The sequence below is a fragment of the Chrysochloris asiatica genome, unplaced genomic scaffold (assembly GCF_000296735.1).
Source record: "Chrysochloris asiatica unplaced genomic scaffold, ChrAsi1.0 scaffold00029, whole genome shotgun sequence".
Taxonomy (NCBI): domain Eukaryota; kingdom Metazoa; phylum Chordata; class Mammalia; order Afrosoricida; family Chrysochloridae; genus Chrysochloris; species Chrysochloris asiatica.
In genome coordinates this window covers 501,313-508,370 of record NW_006408547.1, presented here as the reverse complement: position 1 = coordinate 508,370, position 7,058 = coordinate 501,313, and positions in this window count along the sequence as shown.

The following is a 7,058-nucleotide window of genomic DNA, read 5'->3' as shown; positions in this document are numbered from 1 at the left end:
GGGAAGAAGGATGAGATGATAACTTTATATGAAAAAGGAGAAGGAGAGGGAAAGAAGCAGAAAGACTAGGTACAAACAATGGTGAAGGCAGTGGGGATGGAGGCCGGAATAGAGCCAAATAGTGCGTTAAGTGCAGATACAAAAGTTGAACCTCCGCCCTGCTCTTGCGGCCTTTTACAGGGACTTTTTAGAAAACCCAAGACATTCATCAGCCATACAGTCCAGTCCCCCAGTGGACAGTCCTGCTAAATATGCTTAGGACTGTTCAAACTGGGGGCTACTTGAGGGCCTTCATGGATGCATATGACCAGTTGGAATTTGTTTGGTGGTGAGCTTGTTGACGGGTTGTTTGAATGGCAATGAGGTCAGATATTGTGGGAGTCAGGCACTGACTCTGGGTCAAGCAGTTTGGAAAAAGAGGCTTCTGCTTTTTTCGCATTGTTTTACAAAATTAATGTGGCACTTTTTTACTGTGCAATATTGATAGAGTAGGGATGTTAATGTGAAACCGTGTATCTGATGTGTTCTCAGGTATTGAACCATGTGTCCTAGTGGACGAACTACATAGATTGGACATTTAGAGACTTTAGTTGTCGTGGTTTTGTCAGCTGGTGCGACCTTAAGCCAGTCACCTACCAGGGTCAACAGTTTACAACTCCAGAAAGCACCTTTCACACTGCATTTTATGATTGTACTTTTCTATGTGAATGCAACCTTTTTATCTAGGAATCTACTGCAAAATCCTCCAGTGTCTTCAGCTACAAAATGGGGTGCTGGGATTTGGACAAAATGATTAGGTATGAGTTTATAGTTAGATCATCTCCAGCAGAGAGAGAACTTTCCATAGTCCAGAAATGGGGTAAAAGATTCTTAACAATATAAACAAGTGAGCAACAAAGCTGTCCTGGAATGTACGTTGACTGTCAGAGTATGTGACTACATGTAGCATGTCTGAGGACTGGCTCCACCATTTGTTCGTTTTCCTGTGAGAACAGACAAATCCTATCTACCAATAAAAATAAATGAGAAATAGATTCACTTAGTAGAAATTCACTCTGCAGACACATTTACTGCTGTGGGATCTCCATTCTTTACTGTAGCACAAGAAGTGTGTTGGTTCCATACAATAAGTAAACCACAAGGTCCTTGATTTGAACCCGCCAGCTGCTCCCCAGTAGAAAGATGAGACTTTCTGCTGCCGCAAACAATCAAAGCCTCAGAAACCCTACTGTTGTTTGTTAAGTACCACAAGTCATTTCCAACTCACAGTTACTCTGCATAGGTTTCCGAGGAAAAACCTTGTGGTTCAAACCAACCTTGCAGTCCAGTGTTTATTCCTTCAGTGCCACACCAGGACTCCCTATAGAGGGTCAATATGAGTCAGGACCAACTGGATGGTACTCAGTAACTGCAGCAAAGGTTTAGCATCTGGATGGAAAGAAATTGCCTATTATATGCTAAACATGAATTTTATCCTCTCCCACAGATTGCATTAATTAGAAGAACATGCTTGAGACAGATCTTCAAGCTATTAGTGAACAATGCCTATTGCAAAGGAGAAAGAGTCAGGATTAGGCAGGAGAAATCCAACTGCCAAGACAGCGTACCAAAGTCTTGGCCTACTCTACTGAGCGCTCTGGAACATATACAACTCAGCAGAATATCTTTCATCACACTAAAATGATTCTCTTATTCACCGACAGACACTGAAGGAACTGATAGTTAGAAGTTGTCTGCTGGATGTACTCTTCCCAGACAGGCAAGTGGGGATCTCAAAAGGGAGGTATGAGGAGCAAGCTTTTGGGACTCTCACATCCTCACAGTTGTTGTTAGGTGGTGTCCTGTCAGTCCTGACTCCTAACGATCCTCTGCACAACAGAACAAAACAATGCCCAGTTCTACAACATCCTTACAATTGTAGTTGTGTTTGAGCCTATTGGTGATGGCTCTGTGTTAATCCGTCTTGTTGGGGTCTTCCTCTCTTTTGTTGACCCTCTACTTTATCAAGTATAATGTTTTACAGGGACTGATCCCCACTTACAACATGTACAAAGAACAAGAGATGAAGGCTCGCCATCCTAGTTTCTAAGAAGCATTCTGGCTGTACTTCATCCAAGACAGATTTGTTTGTTCTTCTGGAAGTCCATGATACTTTCTTTTTTCCTTTTTTAAACTTTTTATTGTGACTTGAGTGAAGGTTTACAGAAAAGATCATCAGTTTTAATTCAACAAAGCATATACTTCATTTCATCTTAATGGCTACTTCTCCATGCAACAGCAGTTACCCTGTTTCCTCCTTATGGTTCCCATCTGCATTCTACCATGCTTCTCAACTTTGTCATGGGATAATGTTGCCCTTTGATCCCAAATGATTGACCATTACATGGTGAGCAGACCTTGTCTGAAAACTGGGCCTCGAGGGTGAGTTCCTTTCCAGACCTGAAGGGTTGTCGTGGGTGATAGCCTCAGGTTGCTCCAGTCTCTTTCTGATTGGTAGACCAGGTCTTTTTTATTATTATTAAATAATTTTGAGTTTTATTCCCCATTTTCTCCCACTGTATCTGGGACCCTCTAATGTGATCCCTTTTAGTGCAGTTGGTAAGTGGTAGTCAGAAACCATTAAGTGTTCTGATCTCAGAGCTGTGGAGATTGATGTTCACATGTTCCATTAGTCCACTGGACTGATTCCAAGCCTCTTCAATTCTGATCACCCTTCTTTCTTCTGCACAGGGAGAGACCAATAGATGTACTTGAGATGGCCACTCATGAGCTTTCAAGATCCCAGATGCTAGTCACTCAAGTAGGATGTAGAGCACTGTCTTTGTGAACTATGTTATGCCAATTGACCATGTTGTCCCCTGAGACTACGGTCCTGAGCCTGCAGGCCCATCAACTCATTGGCCTTAGATGTTTGATAATATCTAGGAAGTTTTCATTATTTTGCCCACTGTATGGTCTACCACATTCATAGCTCTGTTTTCAGGAAAGGTAAACATTTATGTACAAATAGCCTCTTTCAAATTCTTATATATTTATGGGATATATAAACACATATACATCCCACTCTTTCTCTTTTACCCATTCAGCGTATGTCTTAATCTATGTATCTACGCACAAAACACTATTGTTCCAAGGTTGTGTATAGATCACTATTGACCTCTATCCCCTTTACCCCTGCATACCTCCCCATGTTTTCTCATATCTTCACCATTCTTCTGCCATCTTCCCTCTTCTTGTATAGTGTCCTCCCCATCACCCGAACTAACATGTGTGTACTCTCTAGTCAGTGAATTACTCTTCCCTCCCACTCCAGTAACCATCAAAGAATATTTCTTTTAGTATGAAAACATTTTAAGTTTTTACAATAATGGTCTCACACAATATTTGTCCTTTTTTGATTGACTTAATTTCACTCAGATAATGTCCTCCTAGTTCATCCATGGTACTTTCAGTATTCTTTGCCAATACCATAATTCAAATGCATTGATTCTTTTATAGTCTTCCTTATTCACTGTCCAACTTTCACATCCATAGGAAGTGATTGAAAATATCATAGCTTAGATCAGGTGTACCATAGTCCTCAAATTGACATCTTTGCTCTTAAACACTTTAAAAGAGGTGTTTTGCAGCAGATTTCCCTAATGAAGCACATTTTTTGATTCTTGACTGCTGCTTCCTTTAGTGTTAATTGTGGACCCAAGTGAAAAGAAGTCTTTGACAATGTCAATCTTTTCTCTATTTCTCATGATGTTATTTATTGGTCCAATTGTGAGGATTTTGTTTCTGTTTTTGTTTTTACATTGAGATGCAATCCATACTGAAGACTATGGTCTTTAATCGTCATCGGTAAATGTTTCAAGTACTCTTCTCTTCCAACAAGCTAGGTTTTATTATTTGAAGGTCTTTATTAAGGAGCTCTGGTAGCTTAGTGGTTACAAATCAGGCTGCTGATCTTATGGTCAGCAGTTCGAAACTACCTGCGGTTCCGTGGGAGAAAGATGAGGCTTTCTGCTCCCATAAAGATTTACAGCCTCGGAAACCCTATGCAGGGTCACTATGAGTCAGAACTGACTCCATGGCATGTAACAACAAGGAGTGTTACTACAATCCTGATGCCATGTTCTTTTACATATAATCCAGCTTCTTGGATTGTTTGCTTAGCATACAGATTGCATTAATATGGTGAAATGATGCAACCTTGGCACACACATTTCTTGATTTGAAACCATTCTTTATTCCCTTTTTCTGTTCTAACGACTGTCTTTTGTTCTATGTACAGGTTCATCATGAGTACAATTAAGTGCTTTGGAATACCCATTCTTCACAATGTTGTTATCCATAGTTTGTTATGATCCACAAAGTCAAATGCATTTATACAGTTAATAAAGCACAATAAACACCTTTCTGATATTCTCTGCTTTTAGTCAAGGTCCATCTGATATTCCTGGTTTCATATCCTCTTCTGAATCTGGGTTGAATTTCTGACAGCTCCCTGTAGATGTACTGCTACAATTGTTTTTGAATTATCTTCAGCAAAATTTTACTTACATGTGATATAAATGATATTGCTTGATGATTTTTGCATTCTGTGGGATCATCTTTCTTGCAAATGAGCACAAATATCTTCCAATCAGTAGGCCAAATTTCTTGTCATAGATGATTGAGCACTTCCTGGGCTGTATCATTGTCAAAATAGTTCAGTTTGTAGTTCATCATTCCTGTTGTTAAGTGACACTGAGTTGGTTCTAACTCATAGTGACCCTGTACAGGGCGCTTCCAAGGAGCAGCTGGTGAGTTTCAACTGGTGATCTTGTAGTTCGCAGGCTGATCCTACAGTGCCACACCGGGAGCCCTCATTATTCCTGGAGCCTTGTTTTTCATCATTTCTGTCAGTGTGGCTGAGCCTTCTTCCCGTAATACTATTTTTTTTTTAAGGTTTTTATTGTGAATTGAGTGGTAGTTTACATAGTAGAAAATTGGTTTTATACTCACCGTTTCATTGCAATGATTACAATCTCCTCCATGAATCATCATTCAACAGTATTTGCTTCTACTCCCTCTGTTTGTTTTTGAGGGGGGATGTACACAAAAACAGTCAGAAATATATAATAATTTAAACAACCAAAGGGCACATTCTGCAAGCCTGCCTCTTGGCTGCCAGCACTCAGTCCCTTTCTTTCCATCAGTCTAGAGTCCTCAGTTCCTCCCTCTTCTCCATATCCTCATCTCTGCCTCCATCTCTGGTGTTGCTGCTTCTCTGGATAGGGTCCCACATTCCACTCATGCTCTTCTCCCTTGATGGTCCTGGAGTCCTGTGTTCCTCCCCCGTTTTTGTTACAAAACTTCTACCTCTACAGTTGTGACAATCACAATTAGTCATGATAACAATTACTATTGAATCATAGAATCTTACTTATCCCTATCTCCTTTCACCAGACCTGTCTAGATAAGATGAAATCTATTCAGTGGGGATTCTACCTTCCTCCAATATTATTGGTTCTTGATCATATGATACCTCTTGAAGTGGCTGAATATCAACCAATTCTTTTTGGTGCAGTGACTCTGTGTATTCCTTTTATCCACTTTTGATGCTTCCTGCATCCTTCAATATTGTGCCTACTTTGTCATTTTTGTTGTCTGCCTTTGAGTCAGTTCTGACACACAGTGACCTTGTATAGAGTTTCTGAGGAGAGCTGGTGGGTTTGAATTGTCCACTTTGTGGTTACCAGTTCAGTGCTTACGCCACATCAGAGAATCCTTCAGTATTGTCATGGAAGCTTGGATTTTGGAATTTTTTTTCTTTATTTCTTTCAGTTTGAGAAACACTGAGTATGTTCTAACTCCAGTTCTTTGCATATTTATTGTAACACTTTACTTTGTCTCTTTGAATTGGTCTTTAAAGTTTCTTGTTCAGCATTCTTACTTCCTCACTTCTTCTAATTGCTTTAGCTTCTCTAATCTCGAGAACAAGTTTCAGAGTCCTTTCTGACATCCATTTTGGTCTTTTATTTTCTTTCCTTTCTTTTTAATGATCTTTTGTTTTCTTCTTGCATGATATAGTTGATGTCATCCTACAGCTCTTCTGGTGTTTTCGTCATTGGTGTCTAATGCATCAAATCTGTTCTTGACATGTTCTGTAAATTCAGGTAGGATATAAATTCATATTTAGGTTCTCATGGACTTTTTTTTTTTTCAGCTTTAGTCTGGATTTACATGTGAGCAACTGATGGTCTGGTCCATAGTCGGCCTCCTGTCTTATTTTGGCTGATGACATTGAGCTTCTCTATCATCTCTTCCTACAGATATAGTCAATTTTATTCCTGTGTATTTCAAGTGGTGAGATCCATATGTACAAACACCATTTATCTTGTTGAAAAGGTATTTGCAACTAATTCACTGGTCTTGCAAAATTCTGACATGAGATCTCCAGTATCATTTCTCTCACCAAAACCATATTTTTCATCTACTGATCCTTTGTCTTTGTTTCCAGCTTTCACATTCCACATCATCAGTGCATCTTGATTGCATGTTTGATCAATTTCACAATGAAGAAGTCGGTTACTATTGTTGTTTGGTTCTGACTCAGCGACCGTAAGCACAACAGAATGAAATACTGCCTAGTCCTTTGCTAATCTCACAATCGTTATGCTTGAGCCCACTGCTGTTGCTGCTATGCCAATCCATACTGTAGGGGGCTTCCTCTTTTTTGCTGACCCTCCACTTTACCAAGCATAATGGCTTTTCTAGGAACTGGTCCTTCCTGATAACATGTCCGAAGAGTGAGAGATGAAGTCTAGTCATCCCAGCTTCTAAGGAGCATTCTGGTGGTACTTCGTCCAACATAGATTTGTTTGTTTTTCTGGCAGTCATTAGTACTTTTAATATTCTTCTCCAGCACCATAACGCTAATGCATCCATTCTTCTATGGTTTTCTTTATTCATTATCTTATTGTCACATGCATATAAGGCTATTGAAAATGCCATGGCTTAGTACTCAAATTGATATCTTTGCTCTTGAACACTTTAAAGAGGTCTTGTGTAGCAGATTATCCTAATGC